Source organism: Typopeltis vanoorti, chromosome 22 (genome assembly GCF_054136105.1).
Source record: "Typopeltis vanoorti isolate ZY-2024b chromosome 22, IOZ_Tvanoo_1.0, whole genome shotgun sequence".
Classification (NCBI taxonomy): Eukaryota; Metazoa; Arthropoda; class Arachnida; order Uropygi; family Thelyphonidae; genus Typopeltis; species Typopeltis vanoorti.
The window spans coordinates 86,741,901-86,760,087 of NC_143570.1; the positions used below are offsets into that span (position 1 = coordinate 86,741,901).

At 40.3% G+C, this 18,187-nt stretch overlaps 1 protein-coding gene across 3 annotated transcripts in view; it reads left to right on the forward strand.

The window, feature by feature from the left end:
• LOC150094543 (putative polypeptide N-acetylgalactosaminyltransferase 9) overlaps positions 1-18,187 on the forward strand; it is a 668,509-nt gene that overhangs the window by 286,920 nt on the left and 363,402 nt on the right. For all 3 annotated transcript variants that reach the window (XM_090412397.1, XM_090412399.1, XM_090412398.1), the window contains one exon: positions 6,693-6,748. The gene's annotated coding sequence lies outside the window, so the exon portion shown is untranslated. The remainder of the gene's footprint in view (positions 1-6,692; positions 6,749-18,187) is intronic.

Consider the following 18,187-nt stretch of genomic DNA (forward strand, 5'->3'; position numbering starts at 1 on the left):
TCCACCGAAGTGTCAGTTGAAGATTGTAATCAAGAGATTCATCTTCATTTCAGTTGATCTGCATGGAACTCGGAATGGTAATGAGAGTTTGCCCAAATATTCGTTGTAAATGCTTTGTCGGTATAGTAAGCGTTTCATTCACTGTATGATGAGTCTGACCACTAAATTGTCTACCACTTAATGCATGCATTCAAATGACGGGGGTTTGGAATCCACAGCCTGTTGGTTGGACAGCGGAGATGGCATAATCTCGGCCATCATAGGCCTCCTTGATTATTTCGATGCGTACGCGAAGGCAGCTTCCATTCTTTGCTTGATTAATGGATAAAAAAAAAAGGTCCAAACGCTAATGAATTCTGAGGAGAGCTTTCTCTCCCGCCGCAGCTATCAATCGCCCCAAGGGAGGCCTTTGCATTTGAAGTCTTAAGAATAAACGAGCAAAAGTTGATAATGAATGCGGTCTCCGCCCTAAACAGAAGTCATGGACTAAAAGTCCATTGGACTGGTAACTGACTGTTTAATGAAGTTCCGCCAGTAACGATCCAGCACAGTCGAACCCTTCTCTGTTTTCATCTTCCATAATGAGCCCAATTCCTTGCCAGAATTGCCGTAGGCACACAAAGTTGAATTCGCACACATTACACTTCTATCTGGAGAGGTCAAATGTCGAAATACTTCGCAAACAAAGTGGGTTCATTCAGGAGTGCAGGCTGAGTTAAGTGCAATTTTGGAAACTCCCTCTCCCCCATTCCCCTCGCGCTAACGAAACCCCTTCGATTTATCTAAAATAAAAAGTTTGTTTGGATGACGACCCACATTCGGAAGGTCTCGCGTTTAAAATCTAACTAGACACACGCGAGTGGAAAGCTCCCCCCTCTTCCGAAGCACTGGCAGGAAAAGCCATCCCCCCTTCTGGACCACACACTAACGAGGTTTAACAAAGTCCGTACACAACATTATTTTCGCCGTAATCTCTCCGTTGCTTCGAATGGTAGGCCGCGTCTCTATTGATCGGCTTTACGGCAGCTGTTTAATATTCCATTTGTTCAATTCCTCGGATGACTTATAACTGCCTGCTTGCAAACTTTCCTGTCTGAACAAAAATAGAGAAATAATTTTCGGCTCAAGTGATGGCTGGCCCGAGGCGTCGTGTAGTTACGGAGCACGCTTACAAGCTTTCTGTTCTGCTTAACATCGGAGGCAGCTTCTGTGCGATCGGCTCACAAGAGTCGCATGTTTCCAAAATCATGCTTCAGATCGTTATCTGCATCTGTTGGTGACAACGGTGTTTAGTTTCACATCCTAGGAGCCCGATTCTTAAGCTAGCTCTGTTGTTGGCAGTGTTGCAGTTAATTGAATTAGAGAAGATTGGCTTTAGCAGCACACGCTCGTTTCTGAGTTTGCTAATAAAGTTTTATGTGTTGCATGTATTGTGGCGATAATGATATTTATTGAGTTTGCGACTTTCGTTGGATCCATTGTTACTTAGCACGTTCTGTTGGAATCAAGTGTTGTTCGCATTAGCTAGAACGTCATTGTTGCTTGTTAGAGTGGGGTCACGTGAACTGTTACATTCATTGTCCTAGTTAGCTGCGCTTTTAAATCGTCCGTATAGTTACTTTTTATCCTGCATCACAAAGTCATTTTATTAGGTTTTGTTATAAAAACTCGTATTTTTTTTAAAAATGCTAGTATATTCAGAATTGAATGTATTGCGTTCATTGACGACTTGCTGAATTGATTGCGACCATCCCTAAGTAGCGTTGTTCGATTGAAGCATCTATTACTTATGCAAAGGGGTTGATAATTAAACTTCTCCACACTTAACCTTCAAAAAAAAAAATAAATAAATAAATAAACGACATAACTATTTTATTACATATCTTAACTTCTGTATCACTTTCTCAAGATGTTTTTCTTGGGAAATTAATGTTTATAAATCTTCTCTTGTTCTCTAACCAGTTAACTCTTATTTTCTCCTCATCTCGATGAGAGACTTCAGTATATTTTAGTTTATATATTTTAATATTTTGTTTGACAACGGCTTCGTTCCTTTAAAGTCTATATTTATATTAATCAGTATTCGTTATGTGCCGAAAAATACAATTGGATTGAAATTTATACACAAAAACGATTAATTATTATTTTCTATGTAATGCCAGTCCTATCCCTATTTTTTAAAATCACATAATAGATATAGAGATATAACATAATTTCGAGAAGCTTGCCTTAAGACAGTTTTACGCACATGCTCTTTAGTACCGTTCTTGTTACACTCCAATTTATATGACTTGATGCGTACGCATTCCGGATCTGACGTCATTGAGTTAATTTTTATGCTCACGGCTGCTGAAGCTGGCATTTCGTCTTCAAGAGGAAAGCTAGAATGTGAATGAGAGGGGGAGATTTATTCTCCTCGAGCTAGTGGAACTATTGATTTCTACGCCTCAAAAATTTCTATGGTTCAAGGAGGATTGGAAAACAAGTCTGCCAAAAGGAAAAGAAAACGATCTTAGTCCTCGAATGAGCACTGGATTATTTGTCATTAAAAGCTATTGGAACAAAAGCATTCCGTTAACATCAAAGTCTTTCATCCCGAGCATTGCCCTTGCTTAGAAAAGGCTTGGGTGACCTCGATGTGATGTTTAAAAGTGCTTCATCGCCGGCCACAAGGACCGGCTCCGAACAAAACGATTAGCGTTCGGATGTACCTGCTTGGTTGCTATTAGCAGCAGACAGTCGATGACTCTTTGGAAGAATTAGCTTCGAGTGCTGGTGTAAAAACGAAGGACGAAAATACCGTTGAAGTGTACGGCAGCAAGCACTTCAATGTCGACATGCATTGACCGAGAATTAGCGGTGAAGACTGGATTTCTGTGAATGGATTGGTTTTGAACGAATGGCTTCGATTTATCCGAGAAGAGGGCGGAATAATTTAAGAAAAAGGAGGTTTGGTTCCTCACCGGATTTATTCTTGATGGCGTAACGAGGGATGGCGAAGTGAAACGCCGAAGTAATTCTCCGAAAGCGAAAATTATTTTGAACAGTTTTCGATCTGTTGTGTGGATGAAGTTGTTTGTAATCACCGTAATAACACACTTTGGGGCCGTCCTGAATAGCTGATAATGAGACGTTTGTCACCTCTCACGTGCACTGTCAGCGCATCGTGATTAAAGGGCAGCGGAAGTCTTCCGTAGATGATCACGCATTTCACTTTTCGCGAATATCTCATATAACAAACTGAAAATTCTTTGGGATATTCTGTTTGATTCCTTCTAACACAGTGGAAGTTCACGTCTTCGGTTGCTACGACGTAGTGGATGGACAGAGCTACCATTGTCATTGGATCTGCATGGTCCTATCTTCTGGTGGTGATACCACTTGAAATATTCGTAGCTATTAGACATTGCGAATTCGTAGATAGTGCGCACCTTTGCTCTAATGTGCACTCTTCCATTACCCATGATGCAATGCAACGGAGTAAAAGGAAGAGTGCACATTGATCAGCTTGATTACAAAAGGTTATCATACTGGTCTTCAGGTTCTGCCAGTTCATACACTTAGAACAACATCAGCACTCAATTTTGCATGAGTTGAAATTCCTATGGATTTTGGAACATTTCTGGAGTTTCTTCCATTCGACTAGATTGTGCAACTGCGTGAAATCTGTTTACAGACAAGTAAGACAGCATGAAAGAAGTGGTATTTTTGCAAAACGTATTTGAAGATCAAAGCTATCAATGCACAAATACTTCGACCACCTGGCCAAATGATACTTTAGGTGAAGTCTCCAGTTTTAAATGTGCGTGGAGGCATTCTCTCAACCACTTTGTGATAATATGAGTGAGATACTTTGCATCCTTTAGCCCAAAACTCCAGACGATTAGGCTTCTGCCATGTTTAATTCTTTGAGGACCAGTCGTGCTATCTTTACAATAGCGTTGTGTACATTGGCTGATGTCTTCCTTCCTCCCAGAATAAAAACGAAGACTGTGCAGTTCTCATAGTGTTCTACTCACCTAAACTAATGACGACACCACATCGGACCACCAAGATTTCTGTACCGTCTTTCCAAGCAGCCTTTGATTCCTTGATTGAGGTCAGTAGTTTCTCTTTGCTAATAATTTTACCTCCAGTTGATGATGGATGGTGAAGTCTTTTGCAGCATCACAAACGGACAAGCCACCAATATAGAGCATCCTATGATAATCTCTTACGAAATTCGCAAGTCCTCCATGCGCTAATCGCAATACACAGATGTACTGTAGGAGTATTTTCTGCTTAATTAGATCAAAAAATTTACATCACAACACGAATATGCACATCAGTACTTTCATTCTAAAACGAGGGTGTCCAATACTTATTTCAACATAGTGTATACGACAGTGGAATGCGAGCCATATGGCCAGCCACGTTTTATTTATTATTATTATTTTTTAAATAATTGTCTCGACTATTTTGTCTTCTGGTTTTAATCACAAACAAAATTGTAATTATTTCTGATTTTAAGATTTAAGAAACTGAAATAATAACTGAAATATGTAAATGATGTTTCCCATCAGTCTCCTTCCTTCCTTCGGCAATAAATCTTCTCAAGTGGATAACAAGACTTGCAAGGTTGCCGTAATGTTCCCTTCATGAATAGTTCAAACGGTGTCCAGTTACTAAAACACAATAAAATACCGGCGCTATCAATATCTCGCTCGGTTCGGAGAGAGCTTTCATTTTCTATCCTCCTCGAACGGACTCTGAAATGCGGTCTACGGTGCTGCCATCTGTAGTACGTTATTTTTAGGAAAACCTCCTGCTGAGATTTGCCGTGGTAATGGCGAATTCCTTTGTTCCCTGTACTTGTACGATGAAACTGTGGTCCAAGTGGAAACAGCGGTCTCTATGGCTACGGCAGAATGCGTTATTTACCTGCGTACATCGCACTTCACGTGTAATTGACAGGTGCCCAGCCGAAGCTCTTGTCCTTTCTGTTCAAAGGTTGTCGTGTGTGGATTCTGAAAGAATGTCTTCTTTGGTTTGGCTCAAGTAATAACCACAAAGATATCAGAATCCTATACCGACACGCCGACAATTATAATGACCCTTCTTCCTTAATTCGCTAGTCTTTTTCTTCTACGGTAGCAGAAGAAGCTTAAGTGCATTTTGGTGCCAGTTTAATGGTGTCTTACTCAGGCACAAATATCCTTCGATATTTTTAATAGCGGCTCAAGAGGAGAAAGTAAATATTTCCTTTAGATTTACCCTGTTTTAAAGGGTGATATTCAGTTCTCGTTTATCTGCTTTACACGTCACTGGTAGTAAACTTATTCACTGGACTGATTTCATGGCTACACTTCATATTTCCTACGAAGAAAATAGACTTTAAGATCATCACCACCGTCTTTGTGTATTCATAAGATCTGAGATGATTTCGGTGTAGATAGATTGACAAGATTTTCTCTTCAACAAGATCAAATTGGTAGTTGCGCATGGACTTATGAGGAGCTGGTGTTATGAGGAGTAGGATTTTGAAATTTTGTGATCTGGTTGGAATTAGGTCACTAACTTTTGTGAGCTCGCTTCGTGTGCTATTCTACGGGTCAGGATACCTCGCTGAGCGCAGGAAAATAGATGCATACACAAGACGCAAGTCTTGTGGCTCACAAAAGAGGTCGGGAGTTTTCTCGGGGGTCATTTCAATTTTGTATGGCGTTCGATGTGTTTACGAAATGGGTTATCAACATTTGAGAGGGGGGGGGGGAATTTGTTACATGTTGACAACGTGCTGAAGGGACGGAAGTCCATAAGTGACATGAGCACATAAGATGCGATCAAGTAGGTTTGATACTGAACAACCGAAGCTGACTTTGCTTGAAAAGTGGTCACCACCTCTCGCAGTCAGACCTTAAAGAGTCCGTGTCCAGCCACAAGTAATCACGTAAGTGTTTGCACGGCATGTAAGAAGTTGCAAATTCCAAAATTGTATCAGTTGGGTATGTCCTACACTGATGTTCTGAATTCCACATGTTACATTGGCACCAGAGACTCCGTATCTCAGTCGGTATAGACGAAGCCCTTTGGTCAGAAAGACCTAGGTTCGATTCGCGTCAGTGACGTGAGGAACCTTTATCTGGTCTCTTTCGACTAAAGGTGAGTTAGCCGGTCTCATACGTGATAAGGGTTTTTTTCACCAGGAAACTCGGATTTTTCGTCCCCCAGAACAGGCAAACCTGCCCAGTGAACACAGTCATCTACAGACACAGGATACTCCTGGAATAGGATTGACCGACCTATTTCCGGTCTCGAATCGTAATAGGCCACGAAGCCTAATACGTAAGAGAAGAAGAAGACATTGACACCAGCCCTTAAAGAAACTCCCATAGCAGCGCTTTTCACAAAACAATTGCTGTGACTACGTAGTTTGAGGAACATAGCATTCGGAATATTGTCATAGACGCAGCAACATCCAACAGAGCAACTTTTATGGCTAAGACGGTCTTCTTTAGGGTTTTTTGTTGTTGTTGTTTGTTTATTTATATCTGTATGTCTTTTACTTTTATAGAATAGTGTATGTTATCAACTTGTTGCACTTCTCAGTAAACTAATACTAGGTTAAGAAGATTATGTATTAATATTTAACATGCATTCACATTTTTAAAGCCTCTTCTCATGTAGTTTAATCTAACCGTTTTATATTTCAGATGGTCTTTTGACACTTAGGAAAACAGCGTCCTCTGGTGGGAATAAACAAACCAAGGTGAGTAATATAATTTATACAGCATATATTGTGTAACTTTTTTTTCCCCCTATTCAAGTACCCTCATTTTTAAACACTTGCAAGCACAAATCCTGTTACCATGGAAACGACCGTATTTTTACACGCACTACTTTTGTTTAACCTTGAGTGTTTGTAGTATTTGCAATGGGTTTTTGCATAAGTAGGTGCCTTATATATTTTCGTGACTCGCCTTGCATAGGAGGATTAATTTCTACTATAACTTTTTTTTTATTTCAAGAACCGAATTTTTTTTACTTTAAGAAAACTCAAAAAGAAAGAAAGAAAATGAAATGCCGAAGAAGGATTAATAATAAAAAAAAAAGCAATTTTCTTGATACTGTAATCAAAACACCACGGTGTTTTCAACCTTTTTTTCACATTTTCTTCTCTCCCACCCCGAGATAAGATTACCTGATTTAATCATAATTTTTGTTTCTTTGGAGACCCATCGCGGAGGAGGAGGAGGATGAGATATCAGCGCCTACTTGGGATGGATTTTAGCGCGTGAAAGGCTATAATTTACATCAGACCTGCAAGCACATGTTGAATCTCACAGGCAGAGATAAAAAGAAAAAAAAAAAAACGATCGTATATAATGGGGAGACAAAAGAGAGATAAAGCCGGTCCCTCTGTTGTTAGGTGCCGTATCCAGATGTATTCTTTTCGCCCTTCGGCAAATTAATTTCATTTCCGCACGTGCGCCAGTTTCGGTGCAGAAAGTGCATTCCAATGAGGCGGATGCATTCGGGGCCGTGTTATTTTCGTCCCGCGGATTCACCACAGGAATAATTTTTCCAGCACGCGCAGTTCTTGATGTCCGTGTCATGAAATAAATCAGGCAGAACGAAGCAAGTCTTAAATATTTATAGGCAAACTGTACGTGATGGGATGTAAGTAGGATAATGTACCCAAAAATAGGATTGCAGAAGGAGTGACAGTCGGCATTTAGGAGGAGTTCCGAAGACCATTCAGATCTGCGAAGGAAACGACCGAGATTATTATTTAGAACTTCTCGTGGAATTATATATGGCACCTCTAGGACGATAGACAGAACGAAAAACTTCGAAATGCTGTGTTGGGAGATGCAGAAACACATATAAAAAAAGATAGATAAAAAAAAGAGGAGAGTTGAACGTGACATAAAAATCAAATTGTATCTAGAAGGAAGGAATAAAAATAAAAAGTTGCAGTAAGAAAGGAGTGCTTCGAGCGTCAGGTGCATTGTTATCAATACAATATATTATCCACTTTACACTCTGTGTTACATATTAGCAGTAAATTAAAACTTCATATAAATTTCTTATTTTTTCATATTTAGAAGAATTTATATAAAATATATATGTAAATATATTGTCTTCAAAGAAAATATTTAAAATATTAAATATTTTATTGTATTTTAAAATAATATGTAAAATTATTTCAACACCTTTTAGAAACTGACATGATTTAATTATATATAAATATGACGAATGTGAAAAAGTCCTAAGGCAGGGTGTGGAGGATTGATTCATTCAATCCAATACTCTTGGAGGGTAATGGATGGCAATGCTGTAGCTAATGAAGTTCTGACTGACGCTCGGCTATTGCTGTTACCCTCCTGCCATGATCAGAGCTTTAATTGCTCAATAACACCTTATCCTACACTGTCCTCTACAGATAACGGGGAATATGAAAAGCATTCTAGCTTCGCCCCTTTAAGCCAGTCCTTATAAGGACTATAAGGAAAAAGTCCTAAAGGACTTTTTCACATCAGACCTGCAAGCACATGTGAAACATTCACATGTGCAAGCACATGTGAATGTGAAAATTTTCACATTCACATGTGAATGTGAAAAAGTCCTAAAGGACTTTTTCACATTCGTCATCTAGTCTAGAAACTGACATGATTTAATTATATATAAAATCCATTTCGTTTAGTCTAGATGACGAAATGCTTAAACGGGGAGCCCGTCGGGGTGCTAGGACGGGGAGCCTGTCGGGGTGCTAGGACGGGGCGGCCGTCAATGAGTGGAACCAACGCTGAGACATAGACGGTCTTTCGCCCACTATGGAGTGGCCTAGAGATCGTCCGATTTTTTGAGATTTTACCCTTTACTTACTAATCAGGGTAACAATTAGCAATGCTGAACCAAGGAAGTAAACTGAGGTTCGGCTGTTGCTGTTATCCTGGGTGTGAGTTTTTGAGTTTGCTCCCTTGGGGTTTTTGCCTTAAGGGAGCACTTTGAGTCTCCGGGGAAGGTGTTCTCCGGCACGGCCCGCTGAGGGGTTCTTGTCGGTGAATTATTTTCCTCGGAATTTGAGCGGTTCTGCTCAGTAGTCGGGGTGCTAGGACGGGGCGGCCGACACTGAGTGGAACCAACGCTGAGTACATGGACGGTCTTTCGCCCACTATGGAGTGGCCTAGAGATCGTCCGATTTTTTGAGATTTTACCCTTTACTTACTAATCAGGGTAACAAATGGCAATGCTGTAGTCAATGAAGCTTTAACTGAGGCTCTGCTATTGCCGTTACCCAGCCATGACTAGAGCTTTTTAGCTCAATGACGCCCCATCCACACAGATTTTCTTCATTCAGATGACGGGATAAAGAGTCAAGGACTCAGTCCATCACCCAGTTCTTATAAGAACTATAAGTCTAGATGAGGTGCCCTAGACTAAACTATATTTGATTTGATTAATGCCCTTGGAGCGTAATGGACGGCAATGCTGTAATCAAAGAAGTTTAACTGAGGTTCGGCTATTGCTGTTACCATGATCAGACTCTTGCCATGATCAGAGCTTTAATAGCTCAATATTATACCTATACCCTATACCCACACTGACCTCTACAGATATATCAGAGCTTCAATAGCACCTTATCCCTACACCGTCCTCTACTGATAACGGGGAAGATGAAAAGCATTCTTGCTTCGCCCCTTTAAGCCAGTCCTTATAAGGACTATAACGTATATAAAAGTTATCTGAAATTGATATTTTCTGAAGTTGATATTTGATTTTTTAGCAGTCACTGATTCCCTGTGTTCATATTTAATAACACAAACTTATGAAAATTTCAAGGAATATGCCTAATTCTCGGATTTCAGTCTTCGAGAAACATTCTAAGTACGTTCCTCCAAACTATTTCAGTCCTAGACGAAGCATTATGTAACTTTGCAAAACTCTGAATAACAAACACCATTCGCAACTAGTTAGTTTTTCGAAGTGGTATTTATTCAATGTTTGACGCGAATTTAATCAAATGCGGTTTCTTGTGGACTGGTGTGATGGAAAGATGTTGACGAATCTTCATGTTATAACTACATATGGCGAGCTAATTCATAACTAAATGCATGACGCTTGCAGTACAATGAACCGAGCATGCTCTGTGGGTCCAACGACGTGGGACAAAGTCCTTAGGAACGCTAGAGACTTTTCCTCTGCTTTTCGAGTGTGCTGAATTATACAGCCCCAGAGAAAAGGATTCCTGATTTTTTTTTAATCACTAAAACTCTTTCTTTAGGCACTACTGCCTTGAGAACACAAGTACATGCGAAAGCAGGCATCACGAAACACCCGTCAGGCAATTCGAACTTCGTGTTGTGATATGTACTTCAATATGCTAAGAGAATATTTAGTTCTGCCCCCCCCCCCCAACAGTTAACTGACTATATTAAATTCGTATTCTGGAGCGGAAAGCTAATATGATGCCACCTGGCGGGTAACTTAATTCACACGAAAAGTCCAATGCTACAGGGAAATGTACGGTTTAGCCAGGCCTAATTTCCAACCACCTCCATGCTTTTGAACCCCGAGCCTCGTGCTAAAACAACCTCCCCGAGAAGTAATTAATTAATAATGAGAAGCTTAATATAAGGGAACAAATTTCATTGCAGTCTTTCTGCAGATTAAGGCGCTGGAACCATGAATGATTAATAGAATGTTGGGAAATGGGGGAGGGGTTCAAAATTGCTCAACTTCCACTCCATACGGATCGTACACGCCGTTGTTAGCGTTTATAAGAGCATTGAACGTAGAGGGCGTTTCATACCTGAACAGGGAGACCAGGGCACGAGAGATTGCGGTTCCTTATCATCGGTTCATATTTAAAAGACGCTGGCGATTAATCATTTATAGGGAATTTAATAGTTTAAGTATTCTACCATCCGCCAGGTGTCTCCTTGCACTGCAACGAATTCTTCTTCGGCGCTGTTTTGTGCAAACAGAGTCGGAGATTTTAGCAAGACTTCAGAAAAACATTGAGTACTCTCAGAGCTTGTAAAATGAATTTTTATTTGCTTTTCGTTGTTTCGGAATGACGAAGAAAAAGAACTGTCAGTGGAATGAATAACTAACGCCCCCTACTCAAAAAAAAAAAAAAAAAAATCAGTCCAAAAACAGATTTTTTTTTTTTTTTTAATTTTATTTTGCGTATGAGATTATTTTCAATGCCTAAGATAAGACCCTCCTGCCACTAAAGGGGAAAAAAAAAAAAATCAAAAATTACACTTAAGCAGAATCCGTTATCTGTGGAACTATCGTAGGGGTAGTTCTGCAGTCATATGTTATCGACTTTTTTGTGTCGTTCCGAACATTATCAGAGGTTCGCTGCCGTCTGCGGAGCGTCTTGTGTGTTGCCGTGTGGAGTGTATGCCAGGAGAATGTGGATTGCGTTTTTATTCTGCGTTCACAAATTTCTTTGATTTTAAATCTGTTTATATTCCATAAGCCAAGGTTGCTTTAATGACAGGTTTTCTGTGTCGGCCTCTTTTTATCCCAGCAACAGGTACACGAAACACTTAAGGTGGCATCAAAGAAATCCGTAACTGTTAAAATTCATTTACAAGTGTATTTGAAAATGATTCACTGTTTACTTGAGCAAAGTATAAAGTTTTCTTTGTTACAGCAGTCAAAATACCAATTCTATTCCCCTTCCAACTCAATTCAGCAAAAATGTATTGTTAAAGTGAACTCATGCTAGTGAACTGCTACAAGCAGTGTCTATGGTTGCCATGGAGACGTGTCATTATTTAAATTTGCTTACAATATATTGATGTGTTGATAATGAGTTCGAGTGATACTTGGACACTTTAACTGCTTTATGAAATCCATTTCTTATCTTCAGAAAAACATTTCTAAAGCAGTACATTGTATTTCGAAATATACGGTTGCTTCGTAATTTAGAGTGTATGCACTTTAAACGGCAAGCCTGAACTTAATCCTCACATTTATATTAATACTTTTAGATTTTTTTTTTCCTGTCAATAGCACTTTTGAACTCCCAGGAATACCTTGTTTTTTATTTAAATAAATTGTTTAAACATGTCTCTTGGCTTCTACACTCTACGAGAAATCTAATACACCATTTGTTTTTTTAAATGAAAATACTACTTTAACCGCCATCGATAATTTTCGTTAATAAAGATTTTAAACTGTCAGGTGTTGAAAAATTTTCAAACTGAATTGTAATATTGGATTTGAAAATATGAAAAAAAGTGGGTAGTCAGTAGAAAACGATTGGGAATTGTGATTTTAGTTTTGTACGTGGTACTTATTGCAGATGAGTTCCGAAGATCTCGCCATTTTATGTCAGTGCTTTTATCCTAAAAATTCAGAGTTTTGTGAAAATACCGGCCAAACTACAACTGCACGGTAAGCGTTTTTTTTTTTTTTTTTTTTAAAGCTTCTGACACTTCACAGACATGGAAAAACAAATAAATGACACGATATTTGAGGAAGCATATCGTTAATTCATCAGACTAGACGAGTTGCTTAATAATAACTGGCCGGGAAAGGTGAAACTTTATGATACGTTTCCCCTCGCAAGCGTCACCGGTGATGACGCCGATAAAATGGAGGAACAGTTGGACTCGGTAATCTCTACTCCCTCAGATTTTGAGGACGTCCGCGCACGCAAGAAGCGCAAAACAACCGTAGAACCATCCATAGATAAAGAAATGGAACATGACGGTCCAGTTTCGGACTCCACTGCTTCTCCCAAAGGAGAGGTGCCTCCGATCATACTAAGAGAAAAACACAGATGGGCAGCTCTAAGATCTAAATGTCCAGTTTACAAATTGATTACACAATGGCCAAAAATGTGGATCAGGGTATCAAGATACAACCCGCCACGGTGACAGATCATAGAAAATTAACAAAGGAAATGGACGTCAGAGGGATTCAGTACCATACCTTCTCACTCAGTTCAGAAAAAAATTTAAAAGTGGTCCTCCGTGGCGTCTCTGAAGACATTAATCCAGAAGAGATAGCTGCCGATCTTAACTTACAGGATCTTCCTCCTATAAAGATCAGCAGAATATAGATCTGACAAGACTCCCATGCCGTTAGGCCTGCGGGCTCATCATCATACCAGAACCACTCCGGAAAAGGGCATCTTCTGGGCAATGCCAAAAGTTTGGCCACGCCCAGAAACTGTGTAAAGCTGAGTTTAAATGTCTGAAATGTGGGGATAGCCACCCAACCAATATCTGCACAAAGCCGAAAACCACCTCGGCTAAATGTGCCAACTGCGGTGACCCTCATCCACCCAACTATAAGGGTTGTATTCAACACCCGAAGAACAGACGGTTGGCGACAGCTAAACAGTCTTCCTCTTCTAGGACACGAATGCCAGAGGCTCCTTCACCACAGCCGGAGGCTCAGTGGCCTTCAAAAATTAGAGGATACCAAAGGCAAACAAGAAGTTATGCAGATGTGGCCCGTTCAAACAAGTCAACACCAGAACAGAATCAGCTAACAGCACCTACAAACCTTACAGCTGTTATTACTGCCTCTCTAGCAAACATGCTACAAGACTTCAGCCTGTCAAACCCTTCAGCAACCTCCACTAAAAATTCCTACGTGGAACACAAGCCATCCTCACAGCACTTATAGATGAATAGAAACAAACCAATTCCAGCCTCTCTTCAGATCGTTGCATGGAATGCAAATAGCTTCAGAGCTCCAAGACTTTACTCAGAGATATCAGCCAGATGTTATTCTAATAAGCGAAACCTATCTAAGACAGATGGAGACTGCCCTAAAATAAGCGGTTATTTCCTATACAGAACTTACAGGCTAAACTATAGAGGCGGCGGAACTGCCATTTTCATAAAAATTATATCAAACGCCGTTCTGACAACCCACCAGCCACTAACCTTGAGGTCAGAGGCGTGGAAGTATTCACTAGCTCGGCTGAGAATCTACTCAGCTTACAACCCACCCTTAAAAACTCTACTGCATTCTGATCTAAATGCCATCTTAGGCGTTAGAGAGTCCATCATTATTGCGGGAGACTTAAACTCCAAGCACCCTCCTGGAATTGTAGAACCACCAACAAGAATGGCTGCATCCTTTCCAGCTACATAGGATCAAACTACGCTATTGTGGAAGGCCCCTCCGAACCAACTCATCTCAGTACGTTTGGCACTGCTGACATCCTGGATATAGCAATCCTGCAAAATATTAAACTTCAGTACAGCCTAAAATCATTGAACGAGTTGTCATCTGATCATAACCCAATTCTGCTACAGTTGGGAAAACAAGAATACCTGTCTCCTCCCTCTCACTCGTTTATTTCGTGGGAAAAATTGTCAAAAGTACTAAGGGATTACATCGGACCTGTTCCTCAAATAAGTTCAAAAGAAGATGTTGAAACCGCAGTCACAAACCTCACCCAACAAATTAACTCCGCTATAATGGCAGCCTCCTCCTACAAATCTGTCCCAAGCCTGGTCGTCTCCCCGAAGACATTATGAACTTGATCAGAGAAAAAAACAGAGCAAGGAAAAGATTTCACAATACCCGCGCGCCACAAGACAAAACAGTTCTTAACAGACTAAATGAGGCAGTGAGAGATGCACTCAAAGCTCCCAGAGACCAACTATGGGAAGAAAAGTTAGCTTCTATCTCACCTAGATCTAGGTCACTCTATCTGGGAACTACCGAGGGATTTCAGAAACAAATTCAAAAACAAAGACCCCTTCCCCCTATATTTTCTGACCAGGGCCTTGTTCACATAGACGTAGAAAAGGCAGAAGCCATAGCAAAAAATTTAGAAGAGCAGTGCAAACCTTCATCTGAAAACTTGGACTTCCATCACTTGTATAAAATTCACAGACAAGTCAGACACTCATTAAAACTCCATGATACCGGTGCTGACTATATTGCACCCACATCACCTGCTGAAATATATGATATAAAAAATTTAAAGAACAACAACAACAAAAAAAGCTCCTAGTCCAGATGGCATCACAAATAAAATGATCAAGCTGTTGCCCCGAAAAGCTGTAGTGCACCTGACCATAATAATAAATGCAATCTGAAGGGTTCACTATTCTCCTCCCATCTGGAAACAGGCTGATGCATGATGGCAGCCACCTCCTACAAATCTGTCTCCAAGCCTGGTTGTGTGCCCGAAGACATTATGAACTTGATCAGAGAAATAAACAGAGCAAGGATAAGATTTCACAACACCCGCGCGTCACTAATCTCAAGGACCCACACTTGCCTCACAATTATCGCCCTATCAGTCTCATCTCCAACTTGGGTAAGATTGCAGAGAAAGTCATCCTCTTACGACTTAAAGCTTCAGTAAATGATCTAAACATCCTTCCTAAAGAACAATTTGGTTTTCGGCAATACTACCCAACAAATCCTCAGAATAGCTAAAATATTACCACCAGCTACAACTAGACGAGTTGTTTTTCTTGATCTATCCAAAGGATTTGACAAAATTTGGCACTTTGGATTGCTACATAAACTTATCTCAGCTGGTATCTTACTGAAAATGGTACACCTAGTTAGATCATATCTACAGAATAGAAGCATGCAAGTCAAGATGAAAGGTACTACCTCATCCCAGCGCCATATCTTGGCCGAAGTACCGCAGGGATCCCTACTGGTTCCATTGGTGTTCTCTATATACATGTCAGCCATTCCGCACAACCCACTGTCATCCGTTATGACCTCATATGCAGATGATATAGCTTTATTAGCGACCTCTTCGACCACACCTTGTTACTAAAAAGCTTCAAGAAAACCATCTAAAGTTAGAGAAATGGTTCTCCAAATGGAGACTACAAGTAAATTCCCAAAAGAGCTCAGCCATTCTCTTCACGAAAAGATCGATATCTCCTGTAGGAGACGTCTTACTATTCAATACTAAAATTCCTTGGCAGAAATAATTTGATGTCGTGTTCGACAAAATATTAACTTTTAACCAACACACCAAGACTATGTGTGCAAAGGCATCTAAAGCCATGGTCCAGATCTACTCCCTCAAATTTAAACATCAGAATCAAATTGCTTTTATACCAGCTGACGATTCGTCCCATAGTCACTTATGCTTCTCCAGCCTGGAGCCATACCTCCAATACTAACATTCTCAAACTGGAACGTGTGCAAAACAAGTCTTTGCGAATGATAATCAACTTCATCGAGATACAAATATTCCTTATATCTTCTCTTTCCTACAATCTTTAGCAACAAAGTTCTTCCTAAAGACGTCCATACACCCCGATGATCTAGTTCAGTAAGCTGCAGCCTACGAGGCAACGAATATATTTAAACATAAAAGTCCAAAAGCCATTTTAACTTCCTGTAGTGATACATAATCTCCATGCCCATTCAGGGCGAGCAAACTGCTCATAAAATTTTTCCCTAACTGTAGCCGTAACAGATAGCGGGGAATATGAAAAGCATCTTGCTTCACCCCTAAAGCCATTAATGTCAATTGTCCGTTAATAAAATCGGATGGATACTGAAATTAGTTTCGTCCGGTAGATGTCGCTTGGAAGCGTGTTAATTTTACAACGTTGCAGACGGATTATTTTCTGGAAGTGTCGCAAATGTTAAAGCATTTAATTGCTGGTGTTGGCGCATTAATAAACTGCTGAACCGAACCTCAAAGGCGCATTTAAACGTAAGATTTCGTTGGGGGGAAATGGATGCCGGAGCATGTTAAGATAGCACCAATACGTCTTCATCGACGCGGCGACAGCGAAGGAAGCAAATAACCAGTTTCCTTAATAACTAAGTTGCTTCGTTTTCGGAAATCATTTCGAGCATTATCAAGTCGTCGCGAAGTAACCGGGAGAGATTAGCAACGCGACATTTATCAAGATAAGATGGCTGCGAGATAGGGGAAGGACACAGGAGCGAGCAAGAGGTCATGCGTCGACGGTGTATCGCTTCCAGTTAGTGAAAACCAACTCGGAGATTAAGAGCTTTCGGGGTGCGCATGGCAGATGTAACGTACGGCGTTCTAATTGCGCCCGCCTATGGAAAAAGCATCAATATTCCTCCGTGTAATCCGCATGTGACGCCCGTATTTTACGCACAACCGGCGCTCCATTAAGATGATTTAGTCGGAAACAACGCCGACGAATTTTCTCGGGACATGCTCTCTCTCTCTCGCTCAACTTTTCATATACACAGTCCTTTAATTATTCCCTTTCGCTGGCCGTAAGCCGTTGTCGTAGTAACCGATGCAAGGAGGCCTTGAGAAAATAACGATCCGTTTTAGTGTTTCTCCGCTTGCACTTCCCGGTGGACAAGACAGAAAATTAGTCACGGGTGCTAATTTACTCCCCCTGCGCCAGCCTCCCCTGCACGTTCATTTGCAGGGAAAATTATAGACAGTGTAAGCATATCGTCCGTTTGCTTTAAAGCAATGTCACAACTCATTCTTACATGCATCGCTAGATCGATGGCATTCTTAATATGGTAGCGAAATATGCCGCCAGATGGCATCCACTTAAGTGTTGGCTTTTTTTTCCCTTTTCCTCATGTCGTATATTCAGCAGTCCAATTTCAGTTCTTTTCGTTAATCTGCAAGTCAGTAAATCACTGCACATATTACTTCAGTCAAGGGAACAGATTCCCTCGACTGTAGCAGCTAATAAAGTTGATGCAACGAATGACAGGCTCGCTCTTCACTAATTATACTTTATAGGCGTTGATAAAAGTGTCATTGTTGGTTAAGTCGATTAAACACATTTGTTATTTATTTTAAAATGGCGCTGTTTTTACCTTGCTAATTTATTGTTAAACTTCGAGTTGCAAACTACTGGTTGCTATGGTAACAGACGTACGTCATCGGATGTTTCGTGTTAATATTTGTTGCGAAGTATCTATCCTTTGTTGCAGCCTATTTTTATTATTATTATTTTTTCGTAAACCCTGCTAGTAATGACAATAACCGCAATACAAAACCTTAATACTAATGTTAAAGCTTAGAATAACAATTAACACAAAAAATCGCTCATCAAACCATTGTACGCTGGAGTTAGGCAGACAATTCATTTTATTGTTATTGCAATTGGCTTTGTATGACTTAGTTATACTGTGAACGAAGAAGCGAAAACCATTACACTATAATACCGCATACCTACTTCCAAAATCACTTTTATATTAAACAGTGAGGGAAGAATCTCTGCAATAG